The 23,290-nt window shown below is 39.9% G+C and overlaps 1 long non-coding RNA gene across 1 annotated transcript in view; it reads left to right on the forward strand.

Moving 5' to 3' along the window:
* Positions 1-4,184: 4,184 nt before the first annotated feature.
* LOC129392354 (uncharacterized) overlaps positions 4,185-23,290 on the forward strand; it is a 272,138-nt gene continuing 253,032 nt past the window's right edge. The window contains exon 1 of the long non-coding RNA XR_008618146.1: positions 4,185-4,325. This is a non-coding gene — a long non-coding RNA (uncharacterized lncRNA). The remainder of the gene's footprint in view (positions 4,326-23,290) is intronic.

The raw sequence follows: 23,290 nt of genomic DNA on the forward strand, positions 1-23,290 counted from the left end.
CAGCAGCATTAGCATTTCATGCCCGTCTCTGGAGTCAGAGCTGATAGCCATAGCTGACGCCCATCTCTGAAGCTCGTTTAGGTGGTGCTCTGAATCCTCTCTCCTCGCACATTCCGAAACAATGGTCTCTTGACTCTTAGGCAGGTCTAGACTTTGTCCCTCGCTCCCTTCCAGCTAGCTGTGGTGCATTGTCCCCCCTCAGGCTGTGTTCATGCGGCCAACCCCAGTCCTCTCCCTTGGATCCGACCTCAGAAGCCCAAGCCTCAGCTCCCAGTCACCACCTGCCCTGGCGGGTGAGCAGACAAGCTTCTCAGGCTGGTGAGTGCTGGTCGGCACTGATCCTCTGTGCGGGAGTGTCTGCGCTTTGCCCTCTGCACCCCTTTGCTGCACTCTCCTCCATGGCTCTGAAGATTCCTCTCCCACCCGCCCACCCTGTTGTCTCCACCAGTGAAAGGACTTCCTAGTGTGTGGAAACTTTTCCTCTTTCACAGCTCCCTCCCAGAGGTGCAAGTCCCTCCCTAGTCTTTTGTCTCTGTTTTTTCATTTTTCTTTTGCCCTACTCAGGTACGTGGGGATTTCCTTGCCTTTTGGGAAGTCTGAGGTCTTCTGCCGGAGTTCAGTAGGTGTTCTGTAGGAGGTGTTCCACATGTCTGTTTGGTTTTTTAAAATGTAATTTTCCAAAATGTATCCCCAAGTGGCATACCCCCTCCCCCCATACTTATCACTATCTCCTCTCATTACACTGATTATACATATTATTTATTCTTCTCAATTCAGTATTTTGGAGACATCACTCTTAGAAACTTCTGACTTGATTTAATCTGGACTTAATGGTCTCTGAGTCTGCTCTCATTCTGGGGTCTCTCTCTTTTCATCCTGATTTATTCCTTCTCTTTCTCATTTTGAATCCTGGGACTGCCTCTTTCTCACTTTACTTCCTCATCTTGGTGAAGCACTTCATTCAGTAGTTTTCTTCTAAAATGTGCACAGGATAAAAATTAAAGTAATTTGCATGTCTGAAAATATCTCTCATTTGTCTCTCTATATTTAATTGACGTTTCAGTTGGGTATAGAATTCTGGATTGGAAATTATTTTCCCTTATGATTTGAAGGCATTTATTCCATTTTCTTCTAGCATCTAGGGTGCTGTTGATAAACCTGAAGCCTATCTGCTTATTCATTCTTAATATGTAACCTGCTTTTTCTTTTCCTCTCTGAAATCTTTAGATCTTTTCTTTATCCCCAGCATTCTGAAATTTTCATTATTGTGCTTTGGCTTAGCTGTATTTTTATCCCTGAGGGTCTTTAGTGAGTCTTTTAATCTAGGAACTCAGGTTATTTTTGTTATGGGAAATTCACTTGAATTTATTTCTTTGATTATTTTCTCTCCACTATTTCCTCTTTTCTCGGAACTCTTCTCATATAGATGTTGCATCTTGTAGAGGGATTCTCTATTTTTATTGCATTTTCTTTTTTATTTCCTTTTTTTTTGCTCTTCCATTTGGGAAATGTCTTAAGCTTTATCTTTCAATCCTTTTTTTAGCTTTTCATTTCTCCTATCATATTTTTAATTTCTAAGGGTTCTTTCATGTTTTCTAATTACTCCTTTAACAGCATTGCATTTTTACTTTATGAATGCAGTCTCCCTCCTTCTGTCTCTGAGGCTATTAATTGCAGCTTTTGTTGTTGTTGTTTTTTAAGGTTTCCATCTTCCTGAATAGTCTCTGTTTCACCAAGTTGCTTTTTCCCATATTTGTTTGCTGTCTCGTTGTCTGTCATTCATTTTAAAGACTTTCTTCAGATACCTTGTCATCTTTGGCTATCTGTTCATATTTAGGAATGGGAACCAAAAAACTGTTTGGAATTTTTGTGTATGTGTACACTCTTGCATTTTTAGGCTATTAGTTTGGGCTTCTTCATGGGAGAAGTTCTGGTGTTGGCGTCTTCGAGTCTTTTATTCTTGAGCTGGTTAGATTCCTCACATAAGCTCCTTCCAGTGTCTTGCCTGGAGAATAAGGCTGCCATGGTTTTGGTAGTCCAATTAGAGAAAAAACTAGAAGTCTCAGAATTCAGGTTTAACTACTCACTTAGTACCCTTGCTTTGAGTATAATACCCTCTTTCTCAATTCTTCCTGATGCTTGCATATTCAGAGATCTTGGTTTTATTCATTCTTCAGAATAAACTTCCAATTTTCTGTTTGGGTAAGTTAAAGGCACTTTTCCAGCTATGCAGATTGGAGGAGGTCATCTGGGAGCTAATTTTTTTTTAACCTTTTATAATGGAAAATTTCAAACATAAACCAAAGTGAGGAGTGTAATGAACTCCCATCTTCCTAACACCCAGCTTCAGTACTTACAAATATTGTTTCAATTTCAACTACTTTAAATGTACTTATAACCTATCCTCCTCTATTCAGCCCTGCTTTTGCCTCCCTTCCAGTGGTGCTGGTACCACCAATCCTGGAGCTTTTTGGAATTTCTTCAGTGTAAACTGTGTTGCTTTTATTTTTTCCCCTGCACAACCACATTAGAATTCTGCTTTCTTGGTTCTACTAATGCAGTTACCACTTTTCTTTCTGCTTTACTAGGTTTTTATTGTTATTGTCTCTTCTTTCAGCGTCTTTGCTGCACTGAAATTTCAGTTTCCCCACATAGGTCACACTCTGATGTCTGAGATTTTAAATAAACTCCACCTAGAACTTTATTTCCCCAGCTCTTTGATGGGTTGCTCCTTTATGTCTCATTTCAGTCTTCACATTCTTCTAGAAATTCTCCCTGACCTCCTGGTTCAGGGCCCCTCCTCTGCCTTCTCATCTCGCCCTCTACTTTGTCCCACCCAACACTTCTGTCACTGCATTGTAATTGCTTTTCTCCTTCATTAGATAGTGAATTCTGGGAGGGTAGATATCTATTCCAGCACATATTATAGATAGAGCAAAGAGTTGTTAGATATGTACTATGTGCCAGAAATTAAGTGTTTTTCATATACCAACTTATTTGTCTTTCAGAATAATCCTCCGATGTTGGCACTATTCTTTTTTTATTGAGGTATAGTTGATTTACAATGTTTCAGGTTACAGCAAAGTGATTCAGTTATGCATACATATATAAATATATATTCTTTTTCAGATTCTTTTCCATTATAGGTTATTACAAGATATCAAATATAGTTCCCTGTGCTATACAGTAGGTTCTTGTTGTTTACCTGTTTTATCTGTAGTAGTGTGTATCTGTTAATCCCAAATTCCTAGTTTATCTCTCCCCTCCTTTCCCCTTTGGTAACCATAAGTTTGTTTTCAAAGTCTGTGAGTCTATTTTTGTTCTGTAAGTAAGTTCATTTGTATCATTTTTTTTAGATTCCACATGTAAGTGATATCATATGGTATTTGTCTTTCTCTGGTTGACTTACTTAGTATGATAATCTCTAGGTCCATCCATGTTGCTGCAAATGGCATTATTTCATTCTTTTTTATGCCTGAATAATATTCCATCATATATATGTACCGCATCTTCTTTATCCATTCATCTGTTAATGGATGCTTAGGTTGTTTCCATGTCTTAGCTATTGTAAATTGTGCCACTATGAATATTGGGTTGCATGTATCTTTTTGAATTAGAGTTTTCTCTGGATATATGTCCAGGAGTAGGATTGCCGGATCACAGGGTAACTCCGTTTTATGTTTTTTAAGGAACCTCCATACTTTTCTCCACAGTGGCTGTACCAATTTACATTCCCACCAACAGTGTAGGAGGGTTCCCTTTTCTCCAGCACCCTCTCCAGCATTTATTATTTGTAGACTTTTTGATGATGGCCCTTCTGACTGGTGTGAAGTGATGCCTCATTGTAGTTTTGATTTGCATTTCTCAAATAATACGTGATGTTGAGCATCTTTTCATGTGCCTGTTGGCCATCTGTACGTCTTCTTTGGAGAAGTATCTATTTAAGTCTTCTGGCCATTTTTCAATTGGGTTGTTTTGTTGTTGTTGTTGTTGAATTGTACATGCTGTTTGTATATTTTGGAAATTAATCCACTGTTGGGCACATCATTTGCAAATATTTTCTCCCATTCTGCAGGTTGTCTTTTCATTTTGTTTATGGTTTCCTTTGCTGTGCAAAAGTTTTTAAGTTTAATTAGGTCCCATTTGTTTATGTTTGTTTTTGTTTCCATTACTCTAGGAGAAGTGCTGGCACTATTATTATCCCCAGCTTATATATGAGAAAACTGAGGCACTGTTATTCAGTAAGTTGCCCAACTTCACATCACCAGTAAGTGGAAGAGGAGCCAGGAATGGAATTCATGCTGTCTATTTCCAGAACCTGTCAGGTAAAGGGTATTTCAGATCTAGTTGTAGAATAAATGAGCTCATGAAGGTGTGACTGAACTGACCAGGCAGGTCCAGGGCACTAATAAAGTTAGGAAGCCCCATGTGACCACTTCACTAAGAGCACTCCTGTCTTACCCCATGGCACTGGATATTTCCAGTCTGTGACAAAAAGATTGAAGGTCACTACTATTCATAATGATAGATATTCATCTGCTGCCTGCTCTCTGGACACTCAGGGAAGAGACTTTCAGAATCTGAAATTCAGAATCAATTCTGAATCAGTGGTCTTACAGAATCAGCTCAAATGCTCTGAATTTAATTCTTATCAGGATTCTATCCTCTCAAGAGTCTAGTGGAGTGCCTAGCATTCAGTAGATTTGCAGGATTTGTTAAAAGTTGCAATAAATCAGATCAATTGCAATAAGTCAGATCAATTGAAAAATCAATCCTCAATCACCTAGTGCAAAGTTAGAAGACATTTTTAGCCCACCTCATACCTGGGAAATAAGCATTAAAAAATTATAAGGTCAGGGTTTGTTTCCACCCTCCTGTTCCCTTTTAGTATCTACTCTTCCTTGTCCTGGTACCAGCCTAAAGTATGTAGTGTACAAATGCTGTTCATCTGTGTGCCCTGCCCATTTCCCCAAGATACCTGACCTAGAATGTCTTCTCTGCATATCAATCAACTAGTATTTATTTATTGAAAAAGTGTCTTTGAGTACCTACTAAATGCCGGGAGTTTAGTGGTGAGAAAAAATACGTGTGATCTGTAGGGATTGTCAAGTCTTTGAATTCCTATTGTGTGCTTTGTCATAGGCTTGGCTTAGTAAGGAATACAATTAGACATGATGATATCTCTGCCCTCCAGGAGCTTACAGTCTGGGTGAGAAAGCAGAACAAAAAATTAGAGCATCGTTAAAAACTAAACTGTTGGGCACTTTGCATAATGCAGTAGGCTCTCCAAAAAGGGAGGTAGCACTGTGGGTTAGGGTTTAGCACGTACCACAAGAATGTGAACACAAAGACTAAGGGTGAGGAATCAAAGATTAGAGTTTCTTTATAACTGTCTAACTTTTCCGCTAGAATATCAAGACCGTGTCTATGTTGGTTACCCTGTATCACCAGTGTCTAAAGCAGTACTTAATAAATGGCTGTTGAATGAATGAATGAATGAGTTTGCCTTAGGGAGGAGGAGGAGATGAAGGAGGCAGATGAGACAGAGCCAGAACATGGGCTGTACTTTTCTCCCCTGAGGATATGGTTCTGATGGTCCAGGTGTTAGTAAATTATCTCATAAACCAACCTCTAAAAATCCCTTCCTGCCCTGAAAACCTCTGGTTCTGTTGAGTCTAATCCTTATAGAAATGCTAATAGTTGATAATAGCTTAATGTTGGATTCATCCTAGAGCTATCTGCATTTTAACACTGGACTCCTGAAGATGCCTGCATCCCTACCTGGAGGAATTTTAGGTGCTGAGACAGAACCAGTTGGGGAGATATTTGTAGGCTTCAAGGGGTGAGTCCCTGAGTATTAGCTCACAAGCCTTTCTGTATCTACCCACAAGGGTGACTCAGGAAGAATGCTTTTGGCAGCCATTCTTCTAACTGCAGGGAAAGTGGGAGTTTTAGAGTTTTTTCCAGTTTCTTCCTCCTCTCTCCTCCTGTCCCCTTCCCCCTTTCCCCCACCTTCCCTCTCTCCCTTCTTCCCTCCTCTCCTTCCCCCTCCCTCCCTTTCTTCTCCTCTTACTCCTTTTCTCTGAGTCAACCAATGGGCATCTCACCCCATGGTCCCCTAAATTATGTTCTCATAACTTGTCTGCCAGCTCTAATTTCCATCAGTGATGGGCTTATAAACCTTAACTCCTGGCTGGCAAGTGGTCCCCCAGGCTTATAAGAGAACAATTGGGTGGGTGGTCCTTTGTGTGTGTGTGTGTGTGTGTGTGTGTGTGTGTGTGTGAAAGAGAGAGCACAAGTACACACAACTGATGGATTGTTGGATTAATGGGTCAGGGTCTTGGGTCCTACTGTATTAATACTTCTTAATGTTTAGAATGACATTCCAGGGCTCACCAGTGTTAGTGTCCATACCCATTGTACCTTCCCATATTTCCTCTTACCATAGTCTCTGAACTGTCTACCATGGTCCTGAATAGGACTCCCACTTTTCCTGCATTTATGCTTTAATTCATGCTGTTCTTTTGTTGTGACCTGCCCTCTGCCCTGATCTCTATGTTATCAGATCCCCTCTACTATGAGATCCTAGCTCATGAAGGCTTTCCTCAGCCTTTCCTTATTTGAGTAGAAACCTGAATGAACTGAAGAACGATCTGTGCAAGAATCTGAGGGGAGAGGTTCTGGGCAGAGGAAAGATTCTGAGTCTGGAACCTACTCAGTAGATTTATAGACCCACACAGAGACCAGTCAATGTCTGATCCACCTTTGTATTATTGTCAGTGATGATACGATCTTGTGGGAAGAATCAGTGTTATTTCAATGTTTTGAGGGTTAGACTTCTGAGTGAGAAAAGACATTTGTCAGGTACTATTGAGGCTTCAAATGTTTCACATTCATTTTCTCTTTTATTCTCAGAATAACCCAGTGAGGTGGGTATTATTCCTCCTCTAGTGATGAGATAGCTGAAGCTCAGTGCGGTTTAGTGGCTTGCTTGAGGTTACAGAGCCAGAAGATGTTGAGCTGGGATTCTCTCTGGTGGCAAAGTCAATGCACCTGTCCTCTGTTACATTACTTCCTGCATCAATTACATGTAGACGAGGCTTCCTGGTTCCTCAGCAGCAGGGATGGGTCTCAGTTTATTAATGGAATTCCTAAAATCCATGCCTGCTTCTGTTACTGAAATGCAAGTCCGTGTGTCCGGCGCACAGTGAGGCCTAACAATACCAAAACGTCGGAGTTTGGAACGGAGAAAGGCTTATTGCAGGGTCATGCAAGGAGATGAGTGGCTCATGTCTTAAAAACCCCAAATTCTCTGAAAGCTTTCAGCAAAGCCCTTTTATAGGAAAGGTGAGGGAGGGGCATAATTAGTTGTTGCAAACTTCTTGGTGTCAGATCCTTTGTTCTTGAGGTCAGGTCATGGTTAGGTAATGATGTTCCTATAAATCTCCACCAAACAAAAGAGCAAGTTCCCAAGGCACAGCTTTCACCCTCTGAGGTCCAGGTCCTGGCTAAGAGGAGGAGGACCCTTAAACTCTGACTTTTCGGTATTGTTTGGCTTCACTGTGTGTCGGACACACACACTTGCATTTCAGTAACACTTCAAGCAGATGTCATCTAGATATACAGAAGATGTCACTGTGTGGATGCACCTTTGCCTCTATGCTGCCCTGGCCAAGGGTGAGGAGGAAGGAAGAACACTTAACATGGGGCCGAGAGACTTGGGTTTCAACCCCTGCTCAAAGACTTGTTTTTTGACTGTTCTGAGCCACATAAACTCTCTGGGTCTTAGTTTCCTATCTGCAAAGTGAATGCCCTATTTAGTAATATAATAAAAATATGATAAAAATAACCATAATAATAGCCACAACTGCTATTTATTGAACACTTCACTTACTGTGAAGTGTTCAATAAATCTTACTAAACCTTTTGACAGTTTTATAAGGTAGGTATGACCAATGTCTACCCCCGTTTAACAGATAGAGTGACACTGGTTTTTAGTGACTTATTCATGGTCACACAGGTAGTGACTTTTAGGATAAAGTTGAGATCCTTACCGCAGCCTACAAAGTCCTGCATGAATTTCCTTCAAAACACTGCTCTCCCCATCACATCCCCCACACCTCACTTTCTGTGCTTCAGTCTCTTTATTCTCCAATATGCTGTACTTCCTTCTACCACTGGGCCTTTTTTGCAACAGGCTATTTGCTGTAGATGTCATGTCTGCTTTCCCCTTCTGTTTGCTTAATACTACCTATTCATTCTCTGGATATTACTTCAACTCTCATCTCCTAAGGAGGTCTATGAGGTCTAAAAATAGCCCATTACTTTGCTTGACATCCTATCCAGTTGAGAGGAGGGGTCTGTATCATTGCTCTTGGATCTGGGCAGTTTTGCTTTGACCAAGAGAATGGTGAAAGTGATGCTGTGTATCTTCTGAGGCTAGGTCATAATATACCAGGCAGTTTCCACTTGGCTTGGAATAGTTGTGCTTGAAGCCCTGAGTCATCTCACAAGAACTCCAACTTCCCTTAGACTCTGTGCTGGAGAGGCCATGTATAGGCGCTCTAGTTGGCAGCCAACTGACCTCCCAACTGACAGCCAGCATCACCTGCTAGCCTTGTGAGTAACCCGTCTTAAACACCCAGCTTAGCCAAGCATTCAGATAACTGCAGCCCCAGTTGATATCTGACTGAAACCTCATTAAAGATCTAGGAGAGAATTCCTAGCTAAGCCTTTCCAGAATATCTAACTCAGAAAATAATGACCAAAATACAGTGATTGTTTTAAGCTGTTAAATTTGGGGGCAATTTATTATATGGAAATAAGTAACTTTAACAAAATTTTCCACAAGTACTTCCTTCTCACTTTGTAACCAGCCTAGGTCAGTTTCCTTTTTATATATTCTAATGTAAATAAAATCCTTTCCTTCAGAGTACTTGTCTCAGTTTAAAATTATACATCTATTAGTGTAATTATTTTGTTATCTGTGTCTCCCACCAGACTGGAATCTTCATTAAAAAAAAAAAAAAAGCCGTGGCTGTTCTTGCTTGATTGTTGTATCATTTAGAAGTGAATTTGGCTGCAAGTAACAGGATTTTAATAGCTGTGGCTTAAGCCTGCAGGGGCTTGTTTTCCTCACAAAACATAAAATGTGGAGGTAGGTGGCTACTGGTATTAGTTCAATTGCTCAGTGGTACTTTCAATGATCCAGGCACTTTCGCTTCCTCTTTTTGACCATACTCAGCATGTTGTATTTTCATCCTCATGTTTGTCCCCTTGCTGTTGCAAGATTGATGCCTCAGCTCTGGGTACTTTATCTTTATTCAGCATCCCAATAAGCAGGAAGTAAAATGAGAGGGAAAAAAAGGGCTTTTTTTCTCATGCAGATCTCTTATTTTCCCAGAAAGAAAGTCTCCAGCAGACTTCTTTTTATGTCTCATTGATCAGAATTGAGTCACGTGTTATGCAGACAAGAGTTAACATAGCAGGACAGAGGCTGCTACTTTTAGAACAGTGGTCCCCAACCTTTTTGGTACCAGGGACCAGTTTCCTAGAAGACAATTTTTCCATGGATGGGGCGGTGGGCAGTATGATTCAGGCAGTAATGTGAACGTGAGCAATGGGGAGCGATGGGGAGTAGCAGATGAAGCTTCACTTGCTCACCTGCCACTCACCTCCTGCTGTGCGGCTGGTACCAGTCTGTGGCCCCGGGGTTGGGGACCCCTGTTTTAGAAGAGCCTGCTTGGCTTCCCTGGTGGTGCAGTGGCTAAGAATCCATCTGCCAATGCAGGGGACACGGGTTCAAGCCCTGGTCCGGGAGATCCCACATGTCGCAGAGCAACTAAGCCCGTGCGCCACAACTACTGAGCCTGCGTTCTAGAGCCCGCAGGCCACAACTACTGAGCCCGCGTGCCACAACTACTGAAGCCCACGTGCCTAGAGCCCATGCTCCGCAGCAAGAGAAGGCACTGCAATGAGAAGACCGTGCACCACAACAGAGTAGCCCCCGCTCACCACAACTAGAGAACTTCAGTGCACAGCAATGAAGACCCAACACAGCCAAAACTAAATAAATAAAATAAATTTTAAAAATAAAATAAAAGTACACTTAAAAAAAAAAAAAAAAAAAAGAAGAGCCTGCTTGCAAGGTTGGCCTTTGGCTGGCATCTGAGGACTCGGTATTTGAAAAATTCCCTAACAGATAAGAGTGGTTTACAGCTCTTCAACTGTTAGTACAAACAATGTAATTTATGCTGAGCACCTGCTTTTCTTTTGAGGGTCTGGAATTTTGGTATATGCTGAGCAGAGTGTGTTGATATGACCAACCCCCAGTAAAAACCTTCAATGCCGAGTTTAAATGGGCTTCCCTAGGCAAAAACATTGCATGTGTTACTGCAGTAGTTTTGTTTTTTTTTAACAGATATAATGGACATACAATATTATATTAATTTCAGGTATACAACAAAATAATTTGATATTTTTATATATTGCAAAATGATCAATACAATAAGCCTGGTCTAGAGAGATCTACTGTCTTAGTAACTTTCAAATATGCAATACAGTATTACTAAGTATAGTCATCATGCCATACATTACATCTCCATGACTTATTTATTTTATAACTGCAAGTTTCTACTTTTTGATCCCCTTCACCCATTTTGTCCACCTCTGGCAACCACCAATCTATTCTCTGTATCTGTGAGATTGGTTTTTAAAAAAATTCCACGTGTAAGTGAGATCCTACGGTATTTGTCTTCCTCTGCTTGACTTAATTTCACTTAGCATAATGCCCTCAAGGTCCATCCATGTTGTCACAAATAGCAAGATATTTTCTTTTTTAATGGCCGAATAGCATTCTGTTGTATGTGTATGCCACATTTTCTTTAGCCATTCATCCATTGGTAGATATTTGTGTTGTTTTCACATCTTGGCCATTTTAAATCACGCTGCAATGAACATAGGGATGCAGATATCTTTTTGAGTTAGTGTTTTCATTACCTTTGAATAAATACCCAGGAGTAGAATTGCTGTATCATATGGTAGTTCTATTTTTAATTTTTTGAGGAACCTCCATACTGTCTTTCATAGAGGCTGCACCAATTTACATTCCCACCAACAGTGTACAGGTGTTCCCTTTTCTCCACATCCTTGCCATTGGTTGTTATTTCTTGACTTTTTGAAAATAGCCATTCTAACAGGTGTGAGATGATATATCATTGTGGTTTTGATTTGCATTTCCCTCATGTTTAGTGATATAGAACATCTTTTCAGTACGTATTTGCCATCTGTATGTCTTCTCTGGAAAAATGTCTAAATCCTCTTACTTTTTTTTTTTTTTTTTTTTTTTTTTGCGGTACGCGGGCCTCTCACTGTTGTGGCCTCTCCCGTTGCGGGGCACAGGCTCCGGACACCCTCCCAAACCGGGGCGCGAACCCGGTTCCCCTGCATCGGCAGGCAGACGCGCAACCACTGCGCCACCAGGGAAGCCCTAAACATTACTTTTATATGCACTAGAAAACCAAAAAATTCCTGTGACTTGCTTTATTGCAATATTTGCTTTATTGTGCTAGTCTGGAATTGAACATAAAATATCACTGAGGTATGCCTGTATATGATCTGCAAATATTTTCACCCATTCAGTGAGTTACCTTTTCATTTTGTTGATGGTTTCCTTTGCTGTGCAGAAGCTTTAGAGTTTGATATAGTCTCACTGGTTTATTTTTGGTTTTGTTGCCTTTGCTTTTGTGTCAAATCCAAAAATATCATCACCAAGACTTATTTTAAGGATCTTACAACCTATGTTCTCTTCTAGGAGTTTTAGGTTTCAGGTTTTACATTCAAGTGTTTAATCCAATTTCAGTTAATTTTTTGGTGTAGTGTAAGAGTGTAGTCCATTTTCTTTCTTTGCATGTGGCTGCCCAGTTTTGCCAACAGCATTTATTGAAGAGACTTTTCTTTCCTCATTGTACGTTCTTGGCTCCTTGTCATAAATTTATATGTACATATAAATTTATACATAATATCTTGTTTTATTATGTAATATAGACTTTATATATTATATAATATATAAGTATTTATATGTAATATATAAATTATATATATATATAAATGATATAAATGTTGATTTCTAGGTTCTCTATTCTGTTCCATTGATTTGTGTGTCTGTTTCTGTGCCAATGTCATATTTTTGTTTTTATTACTATAGCCTTGTAATATAGTTTGAAATCAGGGAGCATGAGGCCTCCAGCTTTGTTCTTTTTTCTCAAAATTGCTTTGGGTATTTGGAATGTTTTGTGGTTTCACACAAATTTTAGGGTTTTGTTCTCTTTCTGTAGAATATGCCACTGGAATTTTGATAGGAATTGCATTGAATTTGTAGATTGCTTTCGGTAGTATGAATATTTTAACAATTTTAAATATTTTAATGATACTTCCAATCCATGAATATGGAATATCTTTCCTGTGTGTCTTATGCAATTTCTTTCATCATGTCTTTTTTTTTTAAGTTTGAAATACAATAGATATTTATACTCACCCACATTGTGCTCAATATATGCTTATTCAAAATTTTACACAACTTCCATCCTTTGACTTTTTTTTTTTAACACCTTTATTGGAGTATAATTGCTTTACAATGCTGTGTTAGTTTCTGCTGTATAACAAAGTGAATCCCCTATAAGTATACATATATCGCCATATACCCTCCCTCTTGCGTCTCCCTCCCACCCTCCCTATACCACCCTTCTAGGTGGTCATAAAGCACTGAACTAATCTCCCTGTGCTATGCAGATGCTTCCCACTATCTATTTTACAGGTGGTAGTATATATATGTCAGTGCTACTCTCTCACTTCATCCCAGCTTACACTTCCCCCCTCTGTGTCCTCAAGTCCATTCTCTACGTCTGCGTCTTTATTCCTGTCCTGACCCTAGGTTCATCGGAACAATTTTTTTTTTTTTTTAGATTCGATATATATGTGTTAGCATACGGTATTTGTTTTTCTCTTTCTGACTTACTTCACTCTGTATGACAGTCTCTAGGTCCATCCACCTCACTACAAATAACTCAATTTCATTTCCTTTTATGGCTGAGTAATATTCCATTGTATATATGTGCCACATCTTCTTTATCCATTCATCTATCGATGAACACTTAGGTTGCTTCCATGTCCTGCTATTGTAAATAGAGCTGCAGTGGACATTGTGGTACATGACTCTGTTTGAATTATGGTTTTCTCAGGGTATATGCCCAGTAGTGGGATTGCTATGTCATATGGTAGTTCTATTTTTAAGTTTTAAAGGAAACTCCATACTGTTCTCTATAGTGGCTGTATCAATTTACATTCCCAACAGTGCAAGAGGGATCCCTTTTCTCCACACCCTCTCCAGCATTTATTGTTTGTAGATTTTTTGATGATGGCCATTCTGACTCGTGTGAGGTGATACTTCATTGTAATTTGATTTGCATTTCTCTAATGATTAGTGATGTTGAGCATCCTTTCATGTGTTTGTTGGCAATCTGTATATCTTCTTTGGAGAAATGTCTATATAGGTCTTCTGCCAATTTTTGGATTGGGTTGTTTTTTTTTTTATACTGAGCTGCATGAGGTGCTTGTATATTTTGGAGATTAATCCTTTGTCAGTTGCTTCATTTGCAAATATTTTCTCCCATTCTGAGGGTTGTCTTTTCGTCTTGTTCCCATTTGTTTATTTTTGTTTATTTCCATTTCTCTAGGAGGTGGGTCAAAAAGGATCTGGCTGTGATTTATGTCATAGAGCATTCTGCCTATATTTTCCTCTAAGAGTTTTATGGTATCTGGCCTTACATTTAGGTCTTTAATCCATTTTGAGTTTATTTTTGTGTATGGTGTAGCTGTCCAGCTTTTACATGTAGCTGTCCAGCTTCCCCAGCACCACTTATTGAAGAGACTGTCTTTCCTCCATTGTATATTCTTGCCTATTTTATCAAAGATAACTTGACCATATGTGTGTGGGTTTAGCTCTGGGCTTTCTGTCCTGTTCCATTGATCTATATTTCTGTTTTTATGCCATTACCATATTGTCTTGATTACTGTAGCTTTGTAGTATAGTCTGAAGACAGGGAGCCTGATTCCTCCAGCTCCGTTTTTCTTTCTCAAGATTGCTTTGGCTATTCGGGGTCTTTTGTGTTTCTCTACAAATTGTGAATTTTTTTGTTCTAGTTCTGTGAAAAATGCCATTGGTAGTTTGATAGGGATTGCATTGAATCTGTAGATTTCTTTGGGTAGTATGTTCACTTTTGCAATGTTGATCTTTCCAATCCAAGAAAAAGGTATATCTCTCCATGTGTTTGTATCATCTTTAATTTCTTTCATCAGTGTCTTATAGTTTTCTGCATACAGGTCTTTTGTCCTCTTAGGTAGGTTTGTTTCTAGGTATTTTATTCTTTTAGTTGCAATGGTAAATGGGAGTGTTTCCTTAATTTCTCTCTCAGATTTTTCATCATTAGTGTATAGGAATGCAAGAGATTTCTCTGCATTAATTTTGTATCCTGCTACTGTACCAAATTCATTGATTAGCTCTATTAGTTTTCTGGTAGTATCTTTCGGATTCTCTGTGTATAGTATCATGTCATCTGCAGACAATAACAGTTTTACTTCTTGTTTTCCAATTTGGATTCCTTTTATTTGTTTTTCATCTCTGATTGATGTGAACAAAACTTCCAAAACTATGTTGAATAATAGTGGTGAGTGTGTGCACCCTTGTCTTGTTCCTGACCTTAGAGGAAATGGTTTCAGTTTTTCACTATTGAGAACGATGTTGGCTGTGGGTTTGTCATATATGGCCTTTATTATGTTGATGTAGTTTCACTCTATACCTACTTTCTGCAGAATTTTTATTATAAATGGGGGTTGAATTTTGTCAAAAGCTTTCTCTGCATCTATTGAGATTATCAAATGGTTTTTATTCTTCAATTTTGTTAATATGGTGTATCACATTGATTGATTTGCTTATATTGAAGAATCCTTGCATTCCTTGGATAAAACCCCATTGATCATGGTGTATGATCCTCTTAATGTCCTGTTGGGTTCTGTTTGCTTCTGTTTTGTTGAGGATTTTTGCATCTATGTTTATCAGTGATATTGGCCTGTAGTTTTCTTTTTTGTGTGACATATTTGTCTGGTTTTGGTGTCAGGGTAATGGTGGCCTCATAGAATGGGTTTGGGAGTGTTCCTCCCTCTGCTGTATTTTGGAAGTGTTTGAGAAGGATAGGTTTAACTCTTCTTTCAGTGTTGGATAGAATTCGCCAGTGAAGCCATCTGGTGCTGGGCTTTTATTTGTTGGAAGATATTTAATCACCGTTTCAATTTCAATGCTTGTGATTGGTCTGTTTTTATTTTCTATTTCTTCCTGGTTTAGTCTCAGAAGGTTGTGCTTTTCTAAGAATTTGTCCATTTCTTCCAGGTTTTCCATTTTATTGGCATAGAGTTGCTTGTAGTAATCTCTTACGATCATGTGTATTTCTGCAGTGTCAGTTGTTACCTCTCCTTTTTCATTTCTAATTCTCTTGATTTGAGTCTTCGCCCTTTTTTTTCTTGATGAGTCTGGCTAATCATTTATCAATTTTGTTTATCTTCTCAAAGAAGCAGCATTTAGTTTTATTGATCTTTGCTATTGTTTCCTTCATTTCTTTTGCATTTATTTCTGTTCTGATCTTTCTGATGTCTTTCCTTCTGCTAACTTTGGTTTTTTCTTGTTTTTTCTTTCTGTAATTGCTTTAGGTGTAAGGTTAGGTTGTTTATTTGAGATGTTTCTTGTTTCTTAAGGTAGGATTGTGTTGCTATAAGTTTCCCTCTTAGAACTGCTTTTGCTGCATCCACTAGGTTTTGGGTCGTCATGCTTTCATTGTCATTTGTTTCTAGGTATTTTTGATTTCCTCTTTGATTTCTTCAGTATCTTGGTTATTTAGTAGCATAGTGTTTAGCCTCCCTGTGTTTGTAATTTTTAGGTTTTTTTCCCTGTAATTGATATCTATTCTCATAATGTTTTGGTCGGAAAAGATACTTGATACGGTTACAATTTTCTTAAATTTACCAAGGCTTGATTTGTGACTCAAGATATGGTCTATCCTGAAGAATGTTCCATGAGCACTTGAGAAGAAAGTGTATTCTGTTGTGTTTTGATGGAATGTCCTATAAATACCAATTAAGTCCATCTTGTTTAATGTGTCATTTAAAACTTGTGTTTCCTTATTTATTTTTTATTTTTGATGATCTATCCATTGGTGTAAGTGAGGTGTTAACTTGCCTACTATGGTTGTGTTACTGTCGATTTCCCCTTTTATGGCTGTTAGCGTTTGCCTTCTGTATTGAGGTGCTCCTATGTTGGGTGCATAAATATTTACAATTTTTATGTCTTCTTCTTGGATTGATACCTTGATCATTATGTAGTGTCCTTCTTTGTCTCTTTTAGTAGTCTTTATTTTAAAGTCTATATTTTCTGATATTAAAATTGCTACTCCACCTTTATTTTGACTTTCATTTGCATGGAATATCTTTTTCCATCCTGTCACTTTCAGTTTGTCTGTGTCCTTCGGTTTTAAGTGGGTCTCTCGTAGACAGCATATATACGGGTCTTGTTTTTGTATCCATTCAACCAGTCTATGTCTTTTGGTTGGAGCATTTAATCCATTTCATTTAAGGTAATTATCCATATGTATGTTCCTATTCCCATTTTCTTAATTGTTTGAGGTTGTTAGTTTAAATCTTTTCCTTCTCTTGTGTTTCCTGCCTAGAGAAGTTTCTTTATCATTTGTTGTAAAGATGCTTTGGTGGTGCTGAATTCTCTTAAGTTTTTTTGTCTGTAAAGGTTTTAATTTCTCCATCGAATCTGAATGAGATCCTTGCTGGGTAGAGTTATTTTGCTTGTAGGTTTTTCCCTTTTATCACTTTAAATATGTATTGCCACTCCCTTCTGGCCTTCAGAGTTTCTGCTGAAACATCAGCTGTTTAGCCATATGGGGATTCTGTTGTCTGTTATTTGTTGCTTTTCCCTTGCTGCTTTTAATGTTTTTTTCTTTGTATTTAATTTTTGATAATTTGATTAATATGTGTCTTAGCATGTTTCTTCTTGGATTTATCCTATATGGGCCTCTCTGCACTTCCTGGAGTTGACTGACTATTTCCTTTCACATGTTAGGGAATTTTTCATCTGTAATCTATTCAAATATTTTCTGAGAGCTTTGTTTTTCTCTTTTTCTTCTGGGACACCTATGGTTCGAATGTTTGTTCAGTTAATGTTGTCCCAGAAGTCTCTGAGACTTCCCTCAATTCTTTTCATTCTTTTTTCTTTATTCTGCTCTGTGTTAGTTATTTCCAACTATTTTATCTTCCAGGGTACATGTCTGTGCTTCTACTTGAGTTATTCTGCTTTTGATTCCTTGTAGAGAATTTTTAATTTCATGTATTTTGTTGTTCATTATTGTTTGTTTGCTCTTTAGTTCTGCTAAGTCCTGTTTAAACATTTCCTGTATTTTCTCCATTCTATTTCCAAAATTTTGGATCATCTTTACTGTCATTACTCTGAATTCGTTTTCACATACGCTGCCTATTACCTCTTCATTTGTTTGGTCTGCTGGGTTTTTACCTTGCTCCTTCATCTGCTGCATATTTCTCTGTCTTCTCATGTGGTTTAACTTACTGTGTTTGGGGTCTCCTTTTCACAGGCTGCAGGTTCATGGTTCCCATTGTTTTTTGTGTCTGCCCCCAGTGGGTAATGTTGGTTCATTGGCTTGTGTAGGCTTCCTGTTGGAGGGGGCTGGTACCTGTGTTCTGGTAGGTTGGGCTGGTACTTGACTTTCTTGTGGGGAGGGACGCGTCTGGTGCTGTGTTTTGGGGTATCTGTGAAGTTAGTATGATTTTAGGCAGCCTCTCTGGTAATGGGTGGGGTTGTGTTCCTGTTTTGCTAGTTGTTTGGCATAAGGGGTCAGGCACTGGAGCTTGCTGGCCGTTGTATGGAGCTGGGTGTTATCATTGAGATGGAGATCTCTTGGAGAGCTCTAGCTGATTGATATTATATGGGGCCGGGAGGTCTCCGGTGGTCCAGTGTCCTGAACTCAGCTCTCCCACCTCAGAGTCTCAGGCCTGACACCAGGCCAGAGCACCAGACCCTGTCAGCCACATGGCTCAAAAGAAAAGGGAGAGACTTCCCTGGTGGTGCAGTGACTAAGAATCCGCCTGCCAATGCAGGAGACGTGGGTTCGTGCCCTGGTCCGGGAAGATCCCACATGCCGCAGAGCAACTAAGCCCGTGTGCCACAACTACTGAGCCTGCATGCCACAGATACTGAAGCTCGTGTGCCTAGAGCCCATGCTCCACAACGAGAGAAGCCACCACAATGAGAAGCCTGCGCACCACAATGAAGAGTAGCACCCGCTCACCACTACTAGAGAAAGCCAGCATGCAGCAACGAAAACCCAATGCAGCCAAAAATAAAATAAATAAATAAATTTATGAAAAAAAATGTTTAAAAAAATTTAAAAAAAAGAAAAGGGAGAAAAATAGAAAGAAAACAAAATTTTAAAAAATAAAGACAAAAAATTATTAAAATAAAAAAATAAAATGAGATACTAAAAAAGGAGAGCAACAAACCCAATAAACAAATCCACTAATGATAACAAGCGCTAAACACTAAACTAAGATAAACAAAAATATCAGAAACAAATCAGTTGCAGCTAGCAAACCCAAAGTCTACATTTGCTCCTAAAGTCCACCGCCCCAATTTTGGGATGATTTGTTTTCTCTTCAGGTATTCCACAGATGCAGTGTACTTCAAGTTGATTGTGGGGATTTAATCTGATGCTCCTGAGGCTGCTGGGAGATTTCCCTTCCTCTTCTTTGTTCACACAGCTCCTGGGGTTCAGCTTTGGTTTTGGCCCCACCTCTGCATGTAGGTCACCCTCAGGCATCTTTTCCCCACTCAGACAGGAGGGGGTTAAAGCAGCAGCTTATTAGGGGACTCTTGCTCATTCAGGCTGGGGGTATGTAGGGATCCGGTAGGTATAATGGAATGCAGGGTGAGCCTGTGGTGGCAGAGGCGAGCGTGACTTTGCAGTAACCTGGGACGTGCCGTGTGTTCTCCGGGGGAAGTTGTCCCTGGATCATGGGACCCTGGCTGTGTTGTACTGCACTGGCTCCTGGGGGGGTTTGGATAGTGACCTGTACTTGCACAGAGGATTCTTGGTGGCTGCAGCAGCAGCATTAACATTTCTTGCCCATATCTGTGGTCTGAGCTGATAGCCGTGGCTCACGCCCATCTCTGAAGCTCGTTTAGGTGGCGCTCTGAATCCCCTCTCCTCGCGCACCCTGAAACAATCGTCTCTTGACTCTTAGGCAGGTGCAGACTTTTTCCTGGACTCCCTGCTGGCTATCTATGGTGCATTATCCCCCTTCAGGCTGTGTTCATGCAGCCAACCTCAGTCCTCTCCCTGGGATCTGACTTCTGAAGCCCAAGCCTCAGCTCCTAGCCTCCACCCGCCCTGGCAGGTGAGCAGGCAAGCCTCTCAGGCTGGTGAGTGCTTGTTGGCACCAGTCCTCTGTGTGGGAATCTCTCTTCTTTGCCCTCTGCACCCCTGTTGCTGCGCTCTCCTCTGTGGCTCTGAAGCATCCCCCCACCACCAACCCTGGTGTCTGCCAGTGAAAGGGCTTCCTAGTGCATGGAAACTTTTCCTTCTTCACAGCTCCCTCCTAGAGGTGCAGGTCCCATCCCTATTCTTTTGTCTCTTTTTTTTCTTTTTTCTTTTTCCCTACCCAGGTACGTGGGGATTTTCTTGCTTTTTGGGAAGTCTGAGGTCTTCTGCCAGCATTCAGTAGGTTTCTGTAGGAGTTGTTCCACGTGTATATGTATTTATGATGTATTTGTGGGGAGGAAGGTGATCTCTACTTCTTACTCCTCCGCCATCTTGAAGGTCCCCACCTCTTTCACCAGTGTCTTATAGTTTTCAGTGTACAATTCTTTCACCACCTTGGTAAGATTATTCCTAGTTATTTTATTCTTTTTGATGCAGTTGTAAGTGGAATTGTTTCTTAATTTCACTTTTTGATAGCTTGTTAGTAGTATATAGAAATCAACACGTTTCTGTATATTGGTTTTGTATTCTGCAACTGTACTGAATTTATTTATTAGGTGTAACATTTTTTTGGTAGAGTCTTTAGGGCTTTCTGTATATAATATCATGTCTGCAAATAGTGACAGTTTTACTTTTTCCTTTTCAATTTGGATGGCTTTTATTTCTTTTTCTTGCCTAATTGCTCTACCTAGGACTTCCAGTAGTCTGTTGAATAAAAGGGGTGAGAATGAGCATCTTTGTCACTGCATTTTTTTATTGCTGGCAAAGCAAGCACACTCACATGTCCCCTCACCAGATGGAGATAGCCTCACAAAGCCTGGGCGTGGATTTCTCCAAATTCTATCTTGTGTTATTTCCCCTTGCTGATCCTATTGTGTGTCCTTTTGCTATAATAAGCTTTAGCCATTAGTGCTTTTAGCAAAACACTAAATGTTTGCATGGTCTTTGAGACCCCCTGGGACACATGCTCACTGTGAGACTTATAACAATCAAAGAGGAATTGGAGGTACAATTACTAATGTTGATGAATGCACTTCATTCTTTTGGCTTGGGGAGGGACCACCTGAACACATTTGAGGTTCTGGGAGTGATTGGGAGAGGAGGATATGTGTGTATATTGGAGAGTGATATTGAAGTGTAGAACAGTTCCTGGCGCATAGAAAGTGTATAGTACACACATTTTGAGAGAGAGAGAAAAAGAATGAACCGAGCAGAGCTAGATTTTGGCTTCAGATATCATTTATTCAAAAGCATAGATCTTAACTATTATGCCATATTGCCACCTCCTTTGCCTTCTTTCCTTACGTACTGTTGGGAGTGTCACATAAAAGGGCTTTTAAAAAGGACCACATACCATTACAGATGGGAAGTTCCTCTGTCAGTTTACATGCAGTGGCAGAAGGCAAAGTTGCTTTATCCACTTGGAAAATGGGTAAAACAGAATCTACTTCTGTTCCGTCTGGTGTTGTATCTAGACTGGGTATTTTGGAAGTGCTGTTGGGTTGATTTGGATGGGAGTTTTAGTCTGTTTTCTTAAATGATTCCTGCAGTAAGCCAAAATAATTTCATTCTGAGAATCCTTGCTTTTAGTGGCCTTGTTTTTTAACTAGCTTGTACTTCATGAGGAAAAACTAGAAACTTTCAGGCAGTGTTTTCTTTGGGGGTTGTGGGTTGAGTTGCCAGAGGAATTGTCCAACAGGTTAGCTAGAGGTGAAGGTAGGGTGCAGTAGGCAGCTTAATTCTGAGAGTGGAGTGGGATCATGCACAGGTAGGTACTGTCCTTGTGTGGTAGATAACTGCAATGCAGCAGCACCAAGCACAGCACACAGTGCTCATAGGAGGTTCACATGGCTCTTCCACTAAATTTGTTGTCACCTCTGTCAACATTTTTTTCGCTGCTATACATGAAAAAAAAGGTTATATCACTTTGATTTATAGAATATCAATTCCAAGAATGACCTTAGATTTAAATCAGCCCAAGACTCTAATTCTTCAGAAAAACTAAGGTTCAGGGAAGGGAAGGGACTTGTCCAATGTCACCAAGGAAGTTAGTGTCAAGGCACAATTAGGAACTGGTTCTGCTGACTCTCAGCTACTGTGCTTTTCTTTACACGTTAGAGACTACCAATGGCAGAGTGGGTGTTATTATTATTCCTCTAAGTTTGTATAGATCCTTATGACTTTTCAAATCCTTATGATTTTCAGAAGTATACCTGTAAATTAGGAAATGGAGATACAGCATGTTGAATGGAGTTACTCAGATTTGAGCCTAGTTCTTCTAACTCTGAATTTTTGCTTTGTATACTACTCTGGACAGTAGAATTTTAGCAATGATAACAGCAATTATTATGACTGCTACTCACAGCAGGCTCTTGGGTACAATGAACAGAAAATCTACTAAAAGTAATGTAAGTAATAGAGATTTATTTTCTCATCTAGCAAGAGCAAGCAGGCTGGGAATAGGGCAGCTCTAGGGTTGTGAAGAATTTGGTGGCTCAGTGACATCATCACAGACCCGGGTTCTTTCCATTTTTTGCTGTGCCATACTGATTCTATCAGTGGGGTCTTTCTTCATGGTCACAGAGTGGCCTAAATTAGCATTATAACCTTAATGACCAAGAGGCTTGCAGGTGTCTCTTTTGTTTACTTATTTATTTATTTATTTTTTAGCAAGGAACACTTCCAAGAAGTTACCCAGAAAAAAATCTTCTCAGGTCTCAATGGCCAGGATTGGGTCCATACCTATTTACGCAATCACTGGCAAGCAGAAAAGAATACAGTGCCATATAGGCCCATCCAGGTTCACTCCCTGGGATAGTGGGGCAGGGTCAGCTGCTATTGAGAAACATGTGAAATAACATGTCCACGTTTACACAGGTAGAAAAGGGTAGAGAAAGGAATGAAATCTAGATCTACCTGACGCTGCAACCAATGTTCTTAACCACTATGCAAAACCACCTCCCATTCTTAGGCTCCCTGCTGTCTCTCCCCTTCACAGTACCACTTGCCAAATTCCCAGCCCACATGCCTAAGTTGCTTCGGCTGGTGATTTCAAGATCATCTCCTTGCCAGGTCACTGTCAGCAATCAATCCCCATACCCTGGGCGTGCAAACCAGCTGATTAGAGCTGTAAGTAAGTGTTTAACAACAAGGAGGCAGCCAGAGCATCTGTCAGCAGTTTTTTTCCCCTGGTGGCTGGGCATTAGCAAATCTGCTGAGAGAGGCACCCCTGTTCCACTGCTGCTGGGAGGAGGGAGTCTCACCAGAGTACATGATTTGAGAAAGATAGAATGACAGGATGTCAGCTGAAAGGTCCCTTAGACATGATCTAGTCCAGTCCCGTCACTGCACTGATGGGAAAACTGGGAAGGATTGCTTAGGATCCCACAGAAATCATGGTGGGATCCAGCACTAGAACCTGTATTTACCCAATGGTATTTCCAAGGTATTTCAAAGCCTAACTTACACATTGGCTTGCAATTCCCACTCAAGAAATCAGTTTTTAATTGAAATGATATCTGAAAACTGTTCGTGGGAATGTAAATTGATACAGCCACTATGGAGAACAGTATGGAAGTTCCTTAAAAAACTAAAAATAGAACTACCATATGACCCAGCAATCCCACTACTGGTCATATACCCTGAGAAAACCATAATTCAAAAAGAGTCATGTACCAAAATGTTCA

The sequence above is a fragment of the Physeter macrocephalus genome, chromosome 8 (assembly GCF_002837175.3).
Source record: "Physeter macrocephalus isolate SW-GA chromosome 8, ASM283717v5, whole genome shotgun sequence".
Taxonomy (NCBI): Eukaryota; Metazoa; Chordata; class Mammalia; order Artiodactyla; family Physeteridae; genus Physeter; species Physeter macrocephalus.